The sequence below is a fragment of the Gymnoscopelus braueri genome (genome assembly GCF_963280865.1).
Source record: "Gymnoscopelus braueri genome assembly, chromosome: 23".
Taxonomy (NCBI): domain Eukaryota; kingdom Metazoa; phylum Chordata; class Actinopteri; order Myctophiformes; family Myctophidae; genus Gymnoscopelus; species Gymnoscopelus braueri.
In genome coordinates this window covers 37,258,960-37,282,541 of record NC_137625.1, presented here as the reverse complement: position 1 = coordinate 37,282,541, position 23,582 = coordinate 37,258,960, and the positions used below count along the sequence as shown (strand labels likewise).

The window sequence follows — 23,582 nt, the reverse complement described above, 5'->3', positions numbered from 1 at the left end:
CATTCATCTCTGGGACCACAATCTACACTGCACAATCTTTAGTGTTCATCTAACTGTAGTACCCTACTACAATTGTCTTTACATATTTATTTCTTATGTGATATTTCTCATGCATTTCATTTAACACATACTGTATACAGCATGGATTGGTTGTTAACCACATGAACCCTATAAGGTCCCTAGCGTTTACAAGCTCTCTTGGCCGCCAGATTGTATTTACATTCAAATGACAAATGAGCTCCAACAAGCACGGCAACACAGTTGGTACATAAACAGAGTTTCAAAACCCTGGGTATTTATTTTATCTTATTATGATGTTTTATTTTATTTGGATCAGCAGGGCAATTTTATATAGTGACTCACGTGGTTGTAGAATAAAAACCTTTCTGTTATTACATTCAATCCTTGTGTTTGAATATGTGGTTCAGTTGGTTATGTAAGTATGATGCATTTTAAGCTCACCATGTCAGCGTAGCTATACTATCAGAATCATATGCCTAAATCTTGTTAGCTACTGTAGATATGTAGCCTACATCCTAATATGACATTTATGTAAGCCCTCACCAATTCACCTCCCATGCTAAAGGGTAGGCTGTGATCCTCTTGAAACCAAATTAGAATTCTGTGGGTGGGATATATGTAACTATCAGTCATTTAGCTGGGTACCCACTGGAACCCCCTCAAGGACCCCTGGGGGAGGGGGGCCTGGAGCCAGTGCCCTTGTCACTAGGGCCTAGTGATTGCACTTATGTTGATAGGGTATTAGTGTTGAGGGCTTTCCAGGCGAGTGTTTCCCAAATGTTTTCCGCTCGAGACCCAAAAGGGAAATTAGGTGTCTCCCCGAGACTCAAACTTACAGAAATACATAGAGTACTGGGTAATAAGCTTTAAATCAGCTGACAATATCTGATTATTGCCTAAAAAATATCACATAATTCAGTTGGTCAAATCCAATATCTTATATGTACAAAATCACAGGTTTAACCCCTAAATCAGCGAATATGGCTGACTTTCCAGTACATTGAGCTGGTGTAGAGCAGTGGTTCTCAACCTGTGGGTCGGGATCCCAGGGGGGTCCCCACATGATTTTTTTGGGGGGTCCCCAGATGACGGTGAAGTGACAATTTAAGGACTTTTAAGACCTTTTTAATACCTCAAAAAAGAAAAGACCATTACTGCATCAAAAGTCATCAACAAACTACGGTATACTATACAAATGGTCAAACATATAGGCCAAATTGTCAAATAATATAAGAAGAGGCAACAAAAAATGCCGATCTGCTTGTAGATCTGCTGCTATTTTCACAATATTTATCTGTGGAATCGTCACACAAAATTGAATGCCTTAACTCCTACATTCCACGTGCTTGTCAGGGACCAGGGTTCCCCAGTTGAAATATGATTATTTGGGGGGGGTCACGGCCTGAAAAGGTTGAGAACCACTGCTCTAGAAGAAGCTGAGCTTGATATGTCGGGGGAGGTTGGTCTTCCACACATGCCATTCAGAGCCCTCAATGCGAGCGCTTTCCTCAAGGTCTCGCTCTGTCGAGTTGACCAATGAACCAAGTGCCTCCTGTTGTCATCAGAGTTAATTTGAGTCCTCTGTGTTAATTTATCCATTTGTATCTCAGAGTTTACACATGTTACCTTAATGGTCACTTATGGGTCCATTTGGTTACATTTGTACAGTTAAGTTAACACTTAGGATTTTGCTGTGTGGTATGTAAATGCATGAGCTTCACTGAAAGCACTGTGGGACTGTATTGTTATACACCAATTTCCCTGGTTATAAATGTGTGGGTGGCTGTCTGGCTGATAATGGCTCTAATTTGTATCTAGTTGAAGGTGCTCTAATATGGATAAACAAATAACGGTAAACAAATACAATCTATTAATAAAGAATATGATGATGTATTTTCAATTATTTAAAAAAGAAATCTTTACAAGATAATTTAATGTTAGTACAGTATGTATTGCACATTTGTTGGGAGGGTAATGAACACATTTATTGTGACACACCCTTCTCAAAGCGCTATTTAACAAACATTGAATCCATATTATGACTTCTTACTTACTTTTTACATTCTGGAGGTTCAAATAAACAGATTCCTTGCAAACCTTTCATGTGCATTTTGGAGGAACTTTAAAACAGCTCTATTGGGAAGTTGCTCTGAATGACTTCACATTAGGCAAGGCTGCTTTTGTGCAACACTCCCTGAGCTTTTTGTTAGGAGACTAGTCTAGGCTACTTCAAACAGTCCAGGTCACAAGGTCAGGACTTATTAACCCCAGTTCACCCTCCATACAGGATTAAAAATAACTTTTAATGCTGTTTAGTAGTAATATTCAGAAGAAAAGTACTTGATTTATTGTCTTCATCAGGCTGACAGACCAGGGGACTGTTTCCGCCTGTCGTCCGTCCATGTGTGTACAGCTAATCTCGGACACCACAGTTTGATCGGCGTCAAACTTTGCACGCACACTCCCAGTATTTCTTTTTCAAATTATGGAAATTATGGTGGTGCTATAACAGCCCGCTTTATGTTTTGACCTATAACTCTTGAACTGTAGGTAATACAATAAAAGTGCAGTCCAGAGTACACTGCAAAATCCCCAGTGAGTTAAAGGTAGGGTAAGTGATTTTTTTTGGTTAAAACAAAAAGTGTTTTGTTAAAAGGTTAAAGCACTAGATTGTGATAATCATTGTGATAGAGTGTTTTTTCAGTAGCAGGGGTCTCCCTGTCTCCCCAGGTCTTTAATAAACAGAAAATACATTTTCAGATGGGTTGCCAATTTCAGCCAATCGGAAGAGAGTACCCATTTATCAGTTTACATTTTATAGTGCTCCTTTCTTTGTGTCATCACTTCCAATTTCACTTGTTTAATCTGCATTGTGTGTGAGTCCTCTCTTTCGATTGGATACAATTGGTATCCCGACCTGCATCTTCTGTTTACTAAAGTGCTGGAGAGACAGGGACTCCTGATACTGAACAAACGCTCTATACAGCAATGACTGCTATCAGAATATAGAGCTATTTCACACCTATTTTAACAAAAGAATAGCACTTACCCTGCCTTTAAGTTAGCACTCAGGGTTTTTGCAGCGTGTAGAGATTGGCAAGGGAAAACCAAGGCCGTGGTCTCAGCTCATAACATCTGGGTTAAGAGGAGACTCATCTGTGGTGCTGTGCAGACCTCTGCTGGCCTAAGATCACATGCCACCACATCCTGTATCCTTGTGGTTCTCAATCCTTTTAATCATAACTTTGAGAGTGCGCAGGTGCACATGATATAAATGGACCCTTACGGGTTACAGACCTTTAAGCGTCCTAAGGGTCCCTGGGCCCCACTTTGCGATCCACTGCTGTATCCTATATGTCTCTCAGCTTTCCTACTTTATGTCTTTCGACACAGTACTTCTCAGCTTTCCTAATGTCTGTCTCTCCTACACTGTCTGCTTCTCAGCTTTCCTACTGTCTGTCTCTCCTACACCGTCTGCTTCTCTGTCTAAAAATAAACAACACAAAAGGGAAGTGGGCTGACCGAGAAGGTGGCATGTGATGAAGGACAGATCATTGAAGGTTTGCAGAGAATTTAACGTGCACACCACGTACACATGTGTGAGAACCAGAAACGCCCAGATGTCAGAACTGCTTCATTGCAAGTCTGTGGAAGGAGACCCCCTAGTTTGATATGCATTAGGTCATGGTCTCCATTAGATTTATCTTTTTTTTCTCTTTTTATCTCTGGGACACTAATCCATAGCATTGTTGTACAGTACGGGTCCATTTGGTTCCATTTACACTCTTGGAATTACAAACCTGTAAGGGTCCATTTGGTTCCTAACTATAAATAATTTAGCTGAGGACCACCTGACACCCACTCAAGGACACCCCCCCCCCCCCCCCCCCCGATTGATAAGATTTTTTAATCTCTGGACCCACAATCTACACTATAAAATCCCCAGTGTTAACTCTGAGAGGGTCTGAAGGCCAGGCCGAAGGCAAGACGGATCCGTCCGATTTTTCATATTCCATCATGATTGGTGAATTCCGAACATTGCTGGCCCACAATAACCTACCTGACCCGGCAGAGTCCTGTGCGCCGAGGAGCACTTTTTCTAGTTATTATAATAATTTAGCTCTGGTCCATGACCCCACGTTGAGAACCAGTGGACGGACCAGTCTATAACACAAATATCAGTGTTTGATTGGGCACTATGCTCATGTTAAAACTACATGGTATACCACAACAAGTTGGCATATACTGTTCAGACTATATGAATGGCCACTGTTTATGAGAATCTAGCCGGCCAGCAAGGACTACCGCATTATTCTTTCATGATCACAGTTGCACACAGCGTGCCGTGTTTCCAACTATCTGCTTTGAAGTCACTGCACAGTAAAAGTCCTCAGTGTTAATTTGACTCGGAGACACACTAACTGTGTGGATTTTATTCTGTGCCCCGGCATAATTTGTGTCTTCGGCTTTCATTTATAACAACACAAGGGGCGTTTGCACGCGGTCCGATGCTTTGATCTATAAAAGGACGGATACACAGAACAGAATTCAACTTGTTGTATTGCTGTGATTGTGGATCATCTCGGTTTCTGTGAACAACTCTTTCCTTCCCAAAATAGCAAGCAGAGAGACAACAAGGCTGTCTTTATGATGTCATATAACGACACAAAGACTGGATATGTGCCAATGACAGTTTAGAGGAATTACTGTCTTTCTGGACAGAGAGTGACACGAGGGACCCCAGGGTGACATTGTGGGCATGTGGGCACATTTTGTGGATTAGTTTAACTCGCATCTCTAATCAAGTGCAGCTCATTTGGCTGTCAAAGCTGACAGAAAATAATGTTTTAATTATCCATTTAACCACATGAGCCCTAGCATCCCTATTCTGGGGTGAACATTCAGTAGAAATAGCAGATCTTCAAGCGGCGCATTGTGACACGTTGTGAGCTTGTAGATCGTAATTCTTTGGTGAAGATCTTAGTGTAGAGGGGAAAAAAGGAGTGGACTAAATTGACCCTGGGAGACCCCGGTCAATTTAGTGTACACGGTCTAAGTGTTTAAGCCCTAACTATATATTAGCCGCACTACACGCTAACAACAGATATGATGTGAGCTTGTAGATTGGCAATTCTTAGCAACTGTTTTTAATTGTCTTTGTGTTCTTGACCTGCATTTTGAACATTTTCAGCCAATGACATGCCCAAAGCAGGTACACCAGGTTCAAAACACTTTAGTTTCCAAATAACTTTTTAGCATGTCGTTGCCATCTGCCATCTGCCATCTCTCCATATTTCAACTTTTTATGTTTAGTTTTTTTTGGTAAATGAAACAAAATGAATAACTAAAAAGGAACGGTTCTGGACATGCAAGGTTTCCACCCGACAACGACGATGTCTTGGGTTTATAGGTTTATGATGTGACGACATTACAGATGAGTAGTGCTGGCTCTCTCACAACACAACACAAGACTTTTTTTTTTTTTTGAAAAGTGAGGCTTTACCAGAACACTGCTGGTTTGAATGACACGCTCTCCCTAAACAGTTCCTCTCAAGGCGTCCCTGAGCAAGGCACTTGTCACCTTTCACCCCATCTGAGCATTTTCATGGACAATGAATGTGAGAGGTCAAAACAGGCCTATTTTCCCCGTAAATGCAGACGTGTCTGGAAAACCAAACTGTCCAGCTGAGGCCACGGCATCCTTTTTGAGTAATTGGCTTCTTTTTAACCACATAAATCTTATACTAGGTTAAGTTTACCGGAGTCCCCCAGGGCTCTATACTAAGCCCCCGATCTACAAGTCGCGTTGCGATGCATTGTGAGCATCGTAACAATACGATGGAACAATGCACAAAAACTAATTTCACCCACTTTTTTACTTCTGTAAACCTGTGATGTGACAATAAAGCTGATTCTGAGCTTGTAGATTGGCTATTTTCACTGAATGGGACGCTATAGGGTTCATTTGGTTAAAGTTTGCATGGTAAATGATTGCCTTGCGGGGTAAAAATTCCACACACAGAATTTCACACACAAAACAATCTTAGTGGCCTCCAAATCATTTGGAACCTTAAAGGGATAGTTCACCCCCAAAATGACTGTTTTTCTATCGATTGTTCACCCCATGGAGACTTGAATTTATGGAGTTTTTTTTTCTTTCTTTAGTTTTTGTGGCATGCATTCCTAAGCCAATAATTTGATGACCGGCGGCTCCGGTAGGAGACTCAAAGTGTCAACTTTGAGTCTCCTACCAGAGACATTAGCATCTTTCCGCCGGTCATCAAATGATTGGCTTAGGAATGTAACAAAAACTACAAAATATGCATGAATTATTTTTTGGGTGAACTATCCCTTTAACACAATATGACAAGAATAAACAAACCATATACATTTATTTTGAAGAACAACATCACTGAATTAATTCAAGGTGATAATGATCAGGTAGGTAGACAGTAGAGCAAACTGGAATACACACACCAACATTGACACCTGGTGGTCAATGAAAACTTAGGCGAAAGAACCTGTCAAACTGTTTTTGATACTGCTTCTATTCTTTGATACATTTTTGTATTATTTCTTTGTGGTTGTATAGCCTATATGTTTTATTATTGTTATTGCGGCTACAATGTCTGAAGAACCAGAACAAAATAATGTTACTTTTATGTACCCGTACGTACACAAGATTAACAATAAAGAATCCTTAAACTTTGATCAAACATCGGTTCACATTACTGTAAGTAAAGTAAGTAGCAGTAGTGGTGGACAAAGTACTCAACCCCAGTACTTGAGTCAAAGTATAGACTGGTCAAATATTACTCCACTACAAGTGAAATTTGCTCTGTTAAATTTGTACTTGAATTTAAGTACTGGTCTTTTTAATATCAATGCCTTGCTGTATTAGAATATCAATAATAGTGGAACATAGCAGATCACAACGCTCACAAGCTCACAACGCATCACACTGCAACATGTTATGAGCTTGTAGATCAGCTAAAAAGTACAATATTTGTCTTTGAAATGTAATCTTATGTCTTACCTCAGGTACTTACCGCACCGGATAGATATACTATGTGTAATATAGATATTATGTTTGGTTTTTGATTGATCTCTCTCTCTTTCCCTTCCCCCCTTCTTCTTCATCCCTTTCTCTTTTATGGAAATAACAAGACGGTGGAGCTTGCACAAAAACAAATTTCCACTGTTTTGCACCTGTAAACCTGTGATCTGACAATAAAGTTGATTCTGAAATGTAGTGGAGTGAAAGTGATGAGTATCCAAAAATACAAATACTCAAGTAAAGCAGTTCAGAAGCCCATCTCCTGTTTCCTTAGCATGAGCAACTTGTACAAGTAAGTACAGCCCCTGGACATACCACGGCACTGCCCATAAAGGGCATAAGTAGTCATAACTTGTTTAAGAAAAAGGTCAAATCATGGCTTCTAGATAGTGTCGCAGTTTAGCGCGGTTGTCTGTTTATCTACAGTATGCTGTTAATAAGATCTTAGTTTTATAGTTCGTTCATGGAGTTGCATAGTTTTTTAGAGTGGGCGTAGGGATCAATGTCTGTTCTTTGTTGTTATATCTGTTTGCACAAGACCAAGGACCACAATTGAAACAAGTCTCTAACTTTGTTGTGTCTTCTATCCTTGACGTGTTATTTCAGTGAATGCATTGTATCTACATGTATTTCTCTCTTTAATGTAACCATCAAATTGATTGATTGAATTGATTGAATCAATCAATCAATCAATCAATCAATCAATCAACACTAGTGTCACATGATGTACACCCCCCCATGCCCCCCATTGGATATCATTTTTGACGGCTTTTTGATTGAACCCCCAACCTCACAATCTCAGGGCGGACGCTAACCACAAGGCCACTGATTATTATTATTAGTAGTAGTGGTATCTGTAAGTAGAACAGAAACATTATTAAAAAAATATGTTACTCCTTGTGCAGGTGGAAGTGGGGAGCAGCATCATTATCCTCGATGTTATGGCCTTTTCATAAAAGTAAACACTACTATGGACAAGATTATTGGCCAGACAGGGAGCTTTTTTTAATATCCTCATGAATAAGTCATCACAAGTCATTTATACCAAGACCTATAGCCACAGCTACACTTCAAGTGCAAATGAGTACATAGCCTATATGGCCTTAGCCTAGCCCTAGGGCCTAGGCTATATTACTAACTTACCAACTAACCCGGACACACACACACACACACACACACACACACACACACACACACACACACACACACACACACACACACACACGGACACAAAGAGAGTGTCCAACATGCCAGTAGGTATATGATAAATGCAGCTTGCATGTAATTGGTGAGATAAAAGCCCAAGGCTCTATGCGGGCTACGGCCATGAATGCAGAGGTTTTCTCCGGCTTTAGAAAACAGCATTCTTATGATAATGGTATAATGCTGGTGCCTTAGTTAATTGTGTAAAGGCAATAGTGGTGGGCACCTTTTGTTCTGGGCTCTCATGGGTCCAAAGGAGAGGGCTGGCGGGGGATTATAACTTACATAGAACTTCTTAAATTCCCTAACAACCATATTTTGTCTCCCGAAGATCTCCTGTCACAAATTTGCTTTAAAGTTGTGTTCACCCATCTTTTTATGTATTTATTATTCATGTTATTATTATAATTATTATGTATTATTTACTATTATTATTACTAAAGTAGAAATTGGCATACAATACAAACTTTAAGTTCAACAGGCCTGCTATAGAATCTATTGGCAATGGTGTCTGATTATTATGAATAAAATATTCTTTATGCTTTTTTTTTGTTTAACCTTTCTTAAACAACTGACTGCACAGCTTCAATGGCTGCCACTGCCAGCTCCTTATGTCAAGTGTCAAATGAAACAGATGTAGAGTTTATTGGCTTAAAAGAGTTCAAATAGGCCTTGTTGTTGCATGCGTGGCAGCCAGTGATCCTGGTAACACTTCAACATATAATAAGATCACAAATATATAGGTGGTCCTATATATTATGCTGAATATAAATGGTTTGTTGGGCTGTTATGGAAGATAAACAGTCACACTTGGGCCTGCTGCAGACTCCACGCAGTGGAGACGGGCCAGACGGCTATCCTGATGCATGGGCGGTGACGGTGTTTCCCTCATTGTTGCTATTGTTGGGTGACTGAGTTCACAGAGAGGCGTTTGAGGACATGAATATACGATTAGGCAATGAGAAAAAACAACATTAACTTGGCCACTTGACTTGATTGACTGTTCAGTGATTCTCAACCTTTTTTCAATTTCAAGGACTCCAGGTTTGATTAGGCCAGAGAGTCCCATTTGAATACTGTTTTTTTTTTTAAACACTTGAAACACTTGAACATCCATATTCTGCGGGGGGGGGGGGGGGGGCATTGGCTACAAATAGTCGATCTACCAGCTTACAACGTTTCGCAAAGAAGCAATGCGATGTGAGCTTGTAAATCGATGGATGGATTCACCTACACAGTCGTGATTGCCTAAAGACTGTTTTTCTAAGCTAATTATCACATTTTCATGTCTGGCTAATAAGAAACAGTCCATTTACTCCTCAAGAGCATCTACTGGACTCTGGGCTGCTTGTCACACTGTCATCATTGCACAGGTAGCCTATTTATAAACTAAACCAAGACATTAAAGTCGACGTTGATAGGATGGGTTTAGACATTTAATATAGGCTACCATTGAGGCGAAACATATTTTCTGATAGGCCCAATCTGGTCTTATTTTAAATGTATATATTTTTATGAATACACATGCTACATAATTTCATCGTTTTATTTAGAGCCCGCAGAAAGAGAAATATGGTGAAATTACCCGATTTAGAGCTATTTTTTAAACTTTAAACTTGTGTCCCCGACTTGTTCAAACACTCATGCACAGACACTTTCAGTGTATATTTGTAACTAAATGCAACCAAACAGACCCTTACAAGTCAATCTGTACAGTACACTCTAGGACAGGGGTCTTCAACAGGGGGTCCAGGACCCCTAGGGGCCGGGGGTCCTCAGAGTTACTACAAATCTTTGTGTGGTGGGGAACATTAGCTGAAAATAGCAGATCTACAAGCTCACAGTGCCTCTCAGCGCAAGGCGCTGTGAGCTTGTAGATCAGCTATTTTCGGAGAGTTTAGCATAGAGGGAAAAAGATCAGACCAAGTACAGAGCCAACGGTCAAGTTGACTAAACATTGAGGGTTTAAAGGTTAACCATCTGAAAATACACATCAACATGAATCCAGCTATCTATGAAATATATGAACAAAAGTTTAATCTGCAACACAATGTTATACAGTATGTATTGGGGACCTGGGGGAGGGGAGGGGGGGTCCTTGCTTCATCTCTCTCTCAGCTAAGGGGGTCCTTGGGAGTTAAATGAGCACTGATGACTCGAACCGTGTGGAGACGAATAGTCTGTGCGCGCTTGGAGGCTGCCCTGGGTTTACAACGGGGCCTTTGGTTACAACTAGTTACCACTAGTTTTGATCCCCATCGCATCGGGCTATTACCAAATCCCGTCTTTAACGGATTAAACTACCTTTAAAGCGACGGTGGCCAAGTGTGTGTGTGGGTCGCCCGCACACCTTTGCGCAGCGCTGGGAGCTTCCAGTGCGTCGGTGCACAAAGGCAGGAACTGGAACTCAACTAGAGAGGAGAGCTAGGGCGCTGCGCGGCCGCGCAATAAACAATCCCCGGACTATACAACCCCACCGACACGCAGTTGAAACCCGTCAAAAAACAACCGCGATCGGCCAACGGATCGACACTCACGCAGGTAAGAAGTGTTTCTAACACGTTTCGGCGCCGATCCGAGGGACGGCCGATGCTTTTAAAACGCTTCGGACGAAGCTTTTTCCCCGAGAGCGAGGTTGTGTTTTTTTTGTGCAGAAAATGGCGTCATCGCCCTCTTGTTTCAGCCCCTGACCACGGTTATGGATGGGGAGAAGGGACCAAGCTTTCGGCGACTCACGCCGGCCGCCGTGTGCGAGCTGAACGGCCTGGGATCCGACACCGCGCACGACCGGGATGTGATCGTTTCCACCGGGTCGCCAGAACGCGAGCGGCGCTGCGGTTTTGCTCGGTAGAAGGACGCGCAAAACACCGTTCGGGTCACCGGTCCTGTGCGCCAAGGCTGCCTGCTTTTTGGAAAAGGTGGCCACCGCGAATCCGCAAAAGCGCAGCGTCTTACATTCGCGATATCTCGACCCCCGGAGGGGTCCGGCCCGTCCGGACCACCGCGGACGGCTCGGCGTGTTCGCCGGGGTGGTCATGGGCGCGTTAGCGCGTTGTCTTTGTGTGTGTTTTATTCAGGTTAGCTCGCTTTTACGCCGCACAACCCCGACGCCACCAACCAACGGCTGCCATGCTGCAAATCGTTACGAAGCGGGGGCCTCTCTCTCTCTCTCGCTTCTCTCCCCTTTTTTAACGGCTTGAAAGGTGCATTTTGTACTTGGGCCTCTCCTTTTGATCAAGTTAAGCTGGGCTTTGTGTTAGTTCCGGAACACTGGACGTGGTTTATAGGCCCGCGGTGTGGCCGTGTACGAGGCGATCTGAACGGGAGGGGATATAATGGATGCGATGCAAATGGTGCCATGAGGAGGCTCAGCCTGGCTGCGCTCTGGCTTCGCTGCTCGCCAAACGAGGGCAATAACATCAAACCAGCCTTTTTTGTTTCTTTCTTTGCACAAATCGTGTAGTTTTAGCGCAACACTGGGGGAAGTCCAGCGCCGCACTGTACGACCCAGAGTGTTAATTTAACTCTGGAGCGTGTGCACTGCGAATGGAACCGAATGGACTCCGTGATGGGGTCCATTCGGTTCCATTTGCACACGCTTCAGAGTTAAATCAACACCCAGGATTTCACTGTGTGCGCAACGATTGCGCTGTGGCCGCTTTGCGCAGACTGTATGTAGGCAGCTGCTTCCTTCAACCGCCGTCACCCGATTGTTTTCTCTGATATAATTCTCTCTCTCTGTGTGTGTGTGTGTGTTGGTGGCGAGCCTTTTGTAAATAGTTGGGGGAGACTCTTTTGGATGAAAGGAGCTACAATAGTATCCGTGCAGCGAGACTCTCTTTTGTCTTCCGGGGACGGATCTCTCTCTCTCTCTCTCTCTTGAATGCCGGGTCCCAAGTTGCACTTCTCTCCGCCCGGCTTTGCGTCCCAGGGCAGAGCTTATAGCGCCAGGCTCTGTCCACCGGAGAGCCGCGATCATAGCAGCGATCGAGGCCACTCGGGGCTTTATTATGTCCTGCGTGGATCCTCCCACCTACTACAACCAGAAAAGTCCAGGTCTGGGATGGTTGTTGGGTGATATATAGGCTACTATAGGCCGACGGCATCATCATCACGATCAAACCGAAACAAACACGGCATCATATACGGTTACTACTGGGGGGGGGTGAATGCACCTCGGTGCACACAGCACCATTTTTTATTAAGTTTGCTGGCTGAGTTATGCAACCCACATCCTCACTCGATCCGATCGCTCGCGTGGTTCCACCGACCCGATGCGATCCACGTTCCCACTAGTGTTGTTCGGTCTCTAAAATGACTCGTCTCGACACGCCGCGCCGACAGTGAATTAGGAAGAGATATGACATTTCGCAAATCACCATCATCAGTGTCATTTGCGTCACTGCCCGCGGCCTCGTGCACGCCCATGGGGGGCGAGATGGAGTTGCAAATGGAGACTCGGCGTGTGTGTGTGTATGTGTGTGTGTGCTAAAGAAGGGGAACCAGCGAGAGACACACACACTCACACACGGACCCAAGCGGGCGACGATCGCCGTGCGCAACCCGCTCTCAAGTAGTAGCAGACAGTGCATCGACAACAGACACGGAAGATAACCCACCCCGGTTCGTCCCGGAACGCGATGGCCGTGCGTGGAATGCGTAAGAGAGGGGACGCCGTTCACACACGCACACTGGCCTGACGTCGGGGCTGATCGCTCCACTCGGCCGGGTCCTCTCTCTTCCTCCATGGTGCTCTAACTAACACTAAACATGTGGGCCATTGTGGAAGTCCCCCCCGTGACTGTGGGTGTGTGAGTCGATATCTCGTGAAAAGATGGATATCTCCTCCGTCGTGCGTGGAAGAAACGCACCGGGGCCACGATCATGTGACCGTGTTAAACCTTTAACGGCGCAAAAACGTATTTATGTCGCTGAAAGGACAATCGGAGACACTGTTTATTTGGTGTTATTTATTAGTGTTCGCTACAGTGCGCTGGGTGTGGAAGTGAAGTGAACCTGAAGTGAACGATGGGGCGTGTAGTTTTGTTCCCAATGCGCTTTTTGGGCACTATAGCCGAGACAACAAGGCCGATCTACAAGCTCACCGCCACGCATTGTGAGCTTGTAGAACGGATATTTTAGGGGTAAGGACACCGTCGTACGGACGGGGTTTAAAGCTGCAAGTTTTTGTTCCAATGTGTTGCGTTTTTTGGGCACGCTGCGCATGGCTCCGCCAAGTCCTAATAACACACCGAGGGAAGTTATTGAAAAGGTTCTAACGGATCGAATAACGGGTGGATGATTAACCATTGAAACCCCGTATGGTTGAGTGGAGTCCCGCAGGGCTCTTTACCAGTGTGTTTTCTGTTATTGTGGGGAAAGCTTTCGCTGAAAATAACAGATCGATCTGTTATTTTCAGCAAAAGCTTTCCCAATACCGATTGCTGGAGTTTATTGGTTAAGAATGCATTGGATGCATGATGTGGAAATGGTCCACGGTTTCCTGTTGAGTTGTTGGTCCCATGATTCTGTTGGCCATGACCATGTTATTGTTGTTGTTGTTGTGAGAATAACACATGGCAGTGGCACCTACTTTATGTTTATAATGATATGGTCTTGCTTGTTGTAACAGTATTAAGTAGACAATGATGTGTCTCAAATGCGTTTGACACTCTTTGTGTTATGATAATATGGTTTTGATTGATTGATGTACTTTATTTAGTAAGACATGAGAACATCAGTACATGGAAGTACAAATTCACAATACACGGTCTACTAAACTGGGAGACTCATTAAGCACTGAGCTTGTTTAAGATGAGATCCCCATGCACACAAATCAAATGGTGAAAGTGTTGTTGTCACATGTGGTTGACAAACTAACTGAACAAACTTGAGTCTGGTCTCATCCAAAAAGTTGACTGTATTACCATGCAACAGTATTTAGGACTTTGCTTATTAATTCATTCTTAACTTTGTATATACCTTTAGACCAGCGGTTCTCACGTATTTGGCCGTGGACCCCCCATCTGAAAATATTATAGTGCCAGGGTCCTCCATACAAGTATGTTTCAAAAATATTCAAAATGTTATAAATTTTTCCTGGAACTCCCTCAAGGACCCTGACCACTTTGAGAACCACTGGTCTAGACTGCATAGGCACATGTAAGTAGGGTATTGGCAGTGGTGTAAAGTAACTAAGTAAATTTACTCAAGTACTGTACTTTTTTGGTACAAGGTACAATTTTGAGGTATTTTTTACTTTACTGGAGTATTTCCAATTTTCAGTACTTTTACTTCTACTCCACTACATCTCAGAGGCAAATATTATACTTTTACTCCACTGCAATAATATGGAAACTTCAGTTACTTTGTAGATTTGGATTATTCTTACAAAACATACATTACCCACTTCAGCCCTATATAGCCTACATTTTGGCCGATCTGCTATTTTCAAAAGATTTTTATACATTTGAAAACTTGAAATGGGACATTCTGTATAATAAGTAGCATACTTTCTACTCTTGGTACTTTAAGAACATTTTGATACCAATACTTTTGTACTTTTACTCAAGTAAATTTTGAATTCCGGACTTTTACTTAAGTTGTAACAGAGTATTTTCTACATAGCAGTATTGAGACTTTTACTTATGTAAAACAGACATAATGTACTGATCGAGGCCTAATTTCCAGGCAGACTGGACAATAACAATCAGAGTAATACTGTTTATGTGGAAGGGAATGGAAGTCATATATTTGGAGTTGACATACATGTATACATATACTGTAGTGTATACCAGACTATAGTCACACAGATTGGTTTCCAGATAAAAGTGTGTAAAAACTGGACATGTAGTAACTGAAATTAAATTTGCTTTGTGATCTGTTGGAATGTCTGTCAACAGTAGAACATAGATCAGTGGTTCTCAAACTTTCATGTCAAGGACCCCCAAGTGAATGTATATTTGGCCACAAACCCCCAACTGAAAATATTATGTGCCAGGGACCCCATACGAGATTTAAAAGCTGTTTAAAAAAGCCCCCCCCCCCCTTTTGAATAATAGACAATCTACCTCTATGTGTCACATGTGTGCGCTTGTAGATCGGCTATTTTCAAATAGCTGATGTATATAGAGTTTCTGTGGTTCAATTGATTTTGATGCTATATTAGCAAATTTAGCTGGGGACCCCCTGGAACTCTCCCAAGGACCCGTAGGTGGTCCCCGGACCCCACTTTGAAAACCACTGCCATACAAGTGCAGTGTATTTCGGGCAGAGTTACCAGATTCAGTGTTAAGACAGGCTGGGAGAAAAGGACTTTGATTTTTAATTATGAATTCCTAATATGTTAATGCTCAGCTTTCATGTATACTCACCATACCTTTAAGCATGGTTTACCTGACACGGTGCATAAAAACAAGGCACGGGAAAATCAGAGCAGTACCTGCACCCAAAGCTCCTGCTCCCCAGGGTAGAGTTTCACCCCAAAGGCCTGACTCAGACATGCCGCCCATGCAGCACTTCTGACTTATTTTTATCTTTATGATAATTGAAGATTCCCAAATTACCCCACATGGGCGCCCGGGTGGCGCAGGGGTAAAGTTCCTGCCCACCACCGCGGAGACTGGCGTTCGATTCCTCCGCGGTTGCCTCCGGCTTGGGCATGAGCGGCAAGGAACATAATTGGCCATGTAGCCTATGTGGGCGGGAAGCTGGCAAGGAGGGGCAGAGTATTCTCTATTGCTGCAATAGGGATGCCTACAGGTCGGCCTATTCAGCAGGGATCGAGGGGAACTGTGAAACCCCTCACTGTGAAAAGAAGCGGCCTGGCGACTCCAATTGAGGAGACATGGTTGTCTACACCCTTGCCAGAACCACTAGTAAAGGTTGCCAGTGACAGGGACCGTATACACAACAGCAGTTGATCAAATTATCCCATTGGCTCCTGTTGATGGTCCAGTCCACTTAGTATACTCTTCGTTATCTTTGGCTCCACTTTAGTTTTGGAGTATTCATTTTTTTTTAATCTTCCGAACGTCCTAGCTCTCCTGAATTGGTATTGGCCAAACTATATCTTAGAGATGGCTTTGAAGCAGCAGCTGGCTTGATTCTCACTATTGATTGACCACGTTTAACCTAGCTTCCTTATCTTAGGCATGTTATTAACATTTTCAAAACATTTACAAAAAAAAAATCAACTTTCACAATGTTCAAATATCAAAGCTCATATCGTTTCACATTGTTACACATGAGCTTGTAGATCAGCATTTTCCGTCATACGAAGAATTATATAGGGCTTAAGCGGTTAATTCAAGACAGTATACATATTACCCACCTCTACAAGCCAGAGGCGATGGACTAGTGAGGGACATGCAGCACTTGCCTTCAGTGGGGATGTAAATTGGTATCTGGGACAAAATAAGCATGGATAACAAAGTGGGTTATGTGAAGCAAAAGTATTGTGATAAAATAAGGTTGGGTCGGAGCAGTCGAATTAATTCCCCCCCTGCACTGCCTCGAAATGTCACATCTATACACCATATATACAGGAGGCAGAATTTCTGCTAGGTGATGCTAATGTTTGCTATAGCACACAGTGTTCTCTGAATTGATTTTTGGCCCATTTGCCAGGGCCCCGCTATCATGGCCCCGGCTTTCTTCATGCTGTCTCGGGAGACCTGGGAGTTATGGCAACCTGAGATTAGCTGGTTCCCGCTGGAGCAGCAGGCAAAATTGCCCATCTCCATGTCCCCGCACCACAGCCTTAAAAATTGAGCAGGGTGGTGATGGTGATGAAGACGGAGGATGATTTGGTCGGTTTACTTTAATAGAGAGTGGAGTAGAACAGGAGTTTTTACAGCCATATGAATGAGGGGGGCTTGTGGGCATTGCTTCACGTGTAGCGTGTAGGAATGGAATAGCTCTGCATCCATGCATGGCATGGTGGCACAACCAACCAGTCACTCAGTCGGTAACGTAGTCAGCGAGTCGAGTCGTATATCCCGCAAACCAGCCAGATGAGAAAAGAGTAAAACAGTCAGCCAGGACAGTAAGATAGACGGATCAAGTCAGCTGTATACATCCTGCATGCCAGTGTAATTTCCACCCAGAAGTCAGTCAGTGAGCCAGCCAGGCAGTAATATGTAATCGGCTATCTACACTGCAAGATCCAGAGTCTTAATTTAACTTAGACAGTGTAAAAATGGACCCACAGGGGTCTATTTATACCCTTGAATAGTTAAAGCTACAGCCCAGAATTGAAGTAAATGAATAAAATGTTATTTAATTAAACCAATCTGTGTGATAGAGTATGGTAAATAATACAATATAACTAGTGCATCTGCAGTGAGGGGGTGGATGTAGACTCCCTTCTCTTCCTTTGAGACATTTAGACCCCGGTGTCAGGTAGGACACCCACTGGTTGACAAGCAGTACTGCCTGAAGCTCATAAGTTGCAATGTCACAGTCTGCCCTGGCCTAACAGGCGTTCTGTCTTAGCTTAACGGTAGAAATGTGTCTCTCATGCAAGGAGAACTGGGTTCGAATCCTGGGCAGACATAAAAGTTTAAAAGGATTGCAGATTTAAATGTCATTTTGAACAACCAAACAGACATTATTTAAACCAGCCATCCATGGTTCAGTCAGTGATACATCATGCCAGGCCAGTGTAACGTCCCCTCTCACAGCCAGTAAGCAAACCAGTCAACCAGAGTGTGCAACTTCCAACCAGCAATAGTGAGCTGGTGACATAATGGCCATCGTCAGTAAATAAACCAGCTAGTCGGTTCATTCTATAATGATGTCCTGGCATGTCGATGGTGAAGGTGAACAGAGTGAAGTTTCTAAAACGGCTTTGTCCCCTCGGAGCCACACTTTCTGTATGGAAACCGCAGCAGTTTTGACTGTTAAACCCTCTCAGGCAAGACTTGGGTCCTCATTCATCCATCATTCATTCCCTCTCCGACTCCATGGCTCTTAACCCATTAAGACAGGGAAGTGGGAACGCATCTGTGTCATTTTTAGATTTGAGCTAAAAAGCATTATTTCACACTTTGGCTATTCAAAAATAGCAGATATACAAGCTCATAATACGAGCTTGTAGATCTGCTATTTTTGAAACATTTTGAAAATATGTGCAAATCCTTGAATATATATATTCTTTTAAAGCAAACATTTTAAACTCAAATCTTTGCTTCTGGGGGGTCCCTGAAACAACATATTTTGAGATGGGGGTCCGCGGCCAAATATATATCATTTTGGGGGTCCTTGACATGAAAAAGTTTGAGCACAACTGATATGGAAACATACGTTTTTTTCAAAAAACTGTTTGTAGAATATTCAAATATTTGCACAAATGTTCTCTCTAAAAATGAAATAGCAGATCTACAAGCTCATAGCGCGGCACTCGGTGCATAGCCTAAAGAAATCTAAAAATGACACAGACGCGTTCCCGGTCTAAAAGGGTTAACTGGCACCGTAGCCCCACTGAAGAGGGACGAACTGCCCCCAGAGGGATGGGAGAGGCAGGGAGAGGTGGACGGGTGATGGGATGGGAGAGGAGGGAGAGCGGGTGATTAGATGGGAGAGGCAGAGAGAGGGGGTGACCCGGTGATGGGATGGGAGAGGCAGAGAGAGGGAGTGACTTTATTTCAGGTGAATCTCCATAAATATTTCTGCTAGCCATTTTGTTTTTCTTTAACTTTTTCTTTCTATTGATTATTTTCGGGTAATTATTTTCTCATTAATTGCTGTTTTCTCCTGCTGTCATCTAGGGGTCACCAGGGGGGTCTTCAACAGGGGGTCCGGGACCCCTAGGGGGTCCTCAGAGTTACTACAGGGGGTCCGCCAAATCTTTGTGTGATAGGATTTTTTTTTACCTCGAGAACTTTAGCCAAAAATAGCAGATCTACAAGCTCACAACGCCTTGCGCTGCGAGGCGTTGTGAGCTTGTAGACGTGTGGCATGTGGGGGACCCCCCAGGGGTCAGCTAAATGATTAGGACAATTTTAGTTGTTCATTTGAGTTGTAATAGTCTTCACTAGCCCCTGACTTCAAGTCATTTTACAATTGTGGCCCCCTTGCCTAATCTAGTTGAATACCCCTGCACTAGAGTAAGAGTACAAAGGTGTTGGCATCAAAACATACTTAACAGTACCAAGTAAATGTACTTATGGTTGCTTTCCCCCACTGGACATGAATGAAGTGTGATCGTAGGCCGCAGTGGGCACAAGCGGGGCTATAAACCTTAAACATTATGAGACGTTTAGAGAAAGAGAGTGGAGCCAATAAGCACGGCGGGGGAAAGCGTGTCTCAGTTCACTAAACTTTGTTGAGCAATGAAAACTGGGCAGAGCCGAGTCCCAATCTCGCTTTTTGGCAGATTGCGCTGGATTTCTGCAAATTGGGTCAAATTGTGTGTTTTTTTTGCCGTCGACAAAATGATTTGTCGCCACAAAGTTTGTTTTGGGAATAATGTATAGCGCCGTGTATCTATAATCAGGCCAACCTGCTGCTGTGAGTGCAATGTGTGTGTATTTCAAGCTTTTCATTATTTGCCATGAAATCTGCACAGAAAATAATTAGCTGCCACAAAGTTATATTTGGAAGATATTGCATTGCATTTCTACATTCAGGACAAAAGTGTGTGTGTATGTGTGTGTGTGCGCGCGCCATCACGTTGCCAGAAAGTTAAATAAGTATTTAAAAGTCATATATCTGACATGGTCAGAGATGTTCTGATGCACTAAAGCCTAATACAGTAAATCATGTCAAGGTGTTCCATAATTTTAAACCAGTGGTTCTCAAACCTTTTCTTGCCAAGGACCCCAAAATGTATATGAATGTGATTAAAGTGGTTAAAACCTTGATGCTATATTAACTAATTTGGCTGGGGACCCCCCAGAACCCCTTCAAGGAGCCCTGGGGGTCCCCGTCCCCGCTTTGAAAACCACTGGTGTATACAATGTCCAGGGGACCTGGAGGAGATGACAGATCAGGGGTCTTTCATAATGGCTGAAATACTTCATAACACACTTTCAATGGCTGTATTCTTGAAATTTGCTGCCAATCATAGGCTACGTATATGCTGAACATTGAGCAGCTTATTGAAGGCCCCTATTACTTTAAATAGGACTACTAGGGCAAATACAGTAGCCTATAGCAATAAGCAATTTGTGTCAAGCCCCGTTTCTATTTTGGCTCTCATTGTTATGTTGTAGTAAACACAGTTATGCAGAAATGAGCATAAAACAATTAGACTAGACACATTTCATGAATGGATCTTTGAACTCTGCTGTGACCCAGTAGGCAGTGAGTGACATGAGTTTACTGAGTGATTGTTTCCAGCAGGCAGGCAGGCAGACAGACAGACAGACAGACAGACAGACAGACAGACAGACAAGTTGTAACACTCCAAATCAATGCAGCCATCAGCATGAAAACATTGAGAAGCTTTTTATTATGTTATATGAAAATAATAATTGTATTTTTTAAATTGATTGATTGGGGGCCAATCAAAATTACTTTGCGGGCCGGAAGTGGCTCCAGTCCCAAGCCTGAGTTTGATTGAGCCTCACTGACTTAAACCCTGTATAATCTTTTGACCGGGGTCCCCCAGGACTCTGCACTTGTCCCCCTCCTGTTTTCCGTCTACAACACCAAATATATTATTCACCAAGAAATAGCAGATCTAACAAGCTCAAGTTGCACCGCGACGAGTTGTGAGCTTGTAGATCTGCTACAATGCTCGCCTATGTCCACAATAGGGCAATTCTGTGTCAATTTCTTTTTGAATATTTAATTATATTATAATATAATTAAATATTCAACAGAATCAAATGTTTTATTATGGTCATGATTCAACAGGAGCTTGGATGGCATGGTTCCAGGCTTAAAATAATTTATATAAATATTTTCATAAATCCCTATGGGAAAAATCAATGGGCTTTTGATCTGTGGCACCACAAAATGGCCGCCACTGCTATGCCCTATTATAGGGAAGGACATGTCGTTAGGTGTCTAACTATCAACTTCTGTCTATCAACAGAACTGTCATAGTGTGTGGTGTGATTAACCCTTTAAGACTGGGAACGCATCTCTGTCATTGTAAGATTTCTTTGGCTATTCAAAAATAGCAGATATACAAGCTCATAGCGCGGCACAGAGTGCCGCGCTATGAGCTTGTAGATCTGCTATTTTTGAAAAATCTTGAAAATGTGTGCAAATCTTTGAATATATATTTTTTAAAGCACAAAGATTTGAGTTACAAATGTTTGCCTTAAAAATACATATATTCAAAGATTTGCACACATTTTTCACGATTTTGATGAGCTTGTAAATCTGCTATTTTTGAAGAGCCAAATAAATCTAAAATGACACAGATGCGTTCCCGGTCTTAATGGGTTAACTAATGATGGACGTTGTGTCCCGTGTTGCACCTGATCCATTTGTCACACTGACATTAAATGTGACACAGGGACAAAGCTAATTAATTAATGCATTTAACTTGTCAAATTGCTCAAATACTGTATGTACTGTCCGAAGTCTGGCTTTGGTGAAGCAGCTCTGCTCTGATGGATGCAATGATCCTTACATCAGAGTCAGCATGGCTGTAAAGGTTTTAACCACATGAAACACGCTATTCTGTATCTAATAATAGGTGAACGTTCTGCAGAATTAGCAGATCTACAAGCTTGTTCGGCAATTTTCAGCAAAGAGATTTACAGTAGAGGGGGAAAAAAGTAGCGGGGGAAGTATAGACCCCCCCCCCCCCCCCCTGGGGACCCCTGGTCAATGAAGCACATAGGGTTTTAAGTGGTTAATGTATGGTGAACCACCAGCCAGTGGCCAGACTGGCCACTGCTTGTGGAACACCCTGATATATATAGCTTGTACGCAAAGCGATGCCTTTTTTTTTGCTGAAAATCACAGTGTAAACTAGAAAAAGTGCTCCTCGGAGCACAGGTCTCCGCCAGGTCAGGTACGTTATTGTGGCCTCCTGGTGGCGCTATAATAGGCCAATGTGAAAAGGGTGCCATTTATTCTTAGGTCTTTCACGGCAATCAGACACTGCATTCATGATTTGAGGCATTTTGTTCCAAGACCTGCTGGTGGCGCTATAACAGGCCAATGTGAAAAGGGTGGCATTTCTTCCTCGGCCTAGTGGGAATGTGCGTGTGAAAATTCACGGAAATCGCAAGCTGCGTGCATAGTTTGAGGCTTTTTGTTCAAAACGGACCAATCCTGCAAACTTTGGAAGCCAACCATAGGCAATGAGGATGGAATATGGGAAATCGGACAGATTTGTGTTGATCACATGACTATAGAGATACTGTGTACCGATTTGCATGACGTTTGGATAAAATCTGTAGGAGTAATGTAAAAAAGTAATGTAACAGGCCCATGTGAAAAAAGTTTCGGAGCGACCGGGCCAACGGTGCCAGAGATTAGCTGCTAACACACAGACAGGACGGACGGACGGACGGACGGACGGACGGACGGACGGACGGGGGCGAAAACATACTCTCTCGCCATGCATTTCGGCCTGGCGGAGACAATTAAACTCTCCAGCGCTATCTCGCTGTGGCTGAGTGCACAGCAGTTATACATTGACTGATAGTATATTAGTTCCATTGATGTAACTGTAAATGTGGTTTTATCTCCACAACTAAATCTTTTATGAGCATCCCCTGCTCTGGTAACTATTTGTGTATCTGTTTCTGTAAGCATAGGAAAAGATCATTGTGAGTCACTCTGGTTTGAATAATGTACTGTAAATACCAGCAGATGTCCTGACTCCGTCCATGCTGGAGAATAAGGGTATATTATTCATTCCAGCTGGAAGAATTTTTATAAAGAATTGGCAGATGGATCCGTCATCTGTCATTTTTTTTTACAGCAGGGCACCAAAGGGGGTCAGCAGCCGTCTATGGTAAATAAAAAATAAATGTATTTTTATATATATATATATATATATATATATATATATATATATATATATATATATATATATATATATATATATATATATATATATATATATATATATTAGGGGTGGGACGATATGGGTATCTCACGATACGATATCTGTGGCGATATTAGGCCCTCGATAACGATAATATCACGATATTCGATATATTGCGATATCACGATATATTGCATGAAATTTCACCAACGATATATCACGATAGTCCTTGTATTCAATTCATAAACTCTTAAAATAGCACCAAACAGTTCAAAATCATCATTACACAAATACAGAGTCGGAAAAACAACGTATCACAAAAAAATTAAAATATTATATATA

The 23,582-nt window shown here is 42.7% G+C and overlaps 1 protein-coding gene across 2 annotated transcripts in view; it reads left to right on the top strand.

Annotated features, from left to right (window-relative positions):
• Positions 1–10,704: 10,704 nt before the first annotated feature.
• Positions 10,705–23,582, top strand: part of znf800b (zinc finger protein 800b) — a 58,466-nt gene continuing 45,588 nt past the window's right edge. For both annotated transcript variants that reach the window (XM_080421615.1, XM_080421614.1), the window contains exon 1: positions 10,705–10,822. The gene's annotated coding sequence lies outside the window, so the exon portion shown is untranslated. The remainder of the gene's footprint in view (positions 10,823–23,582) is intronic.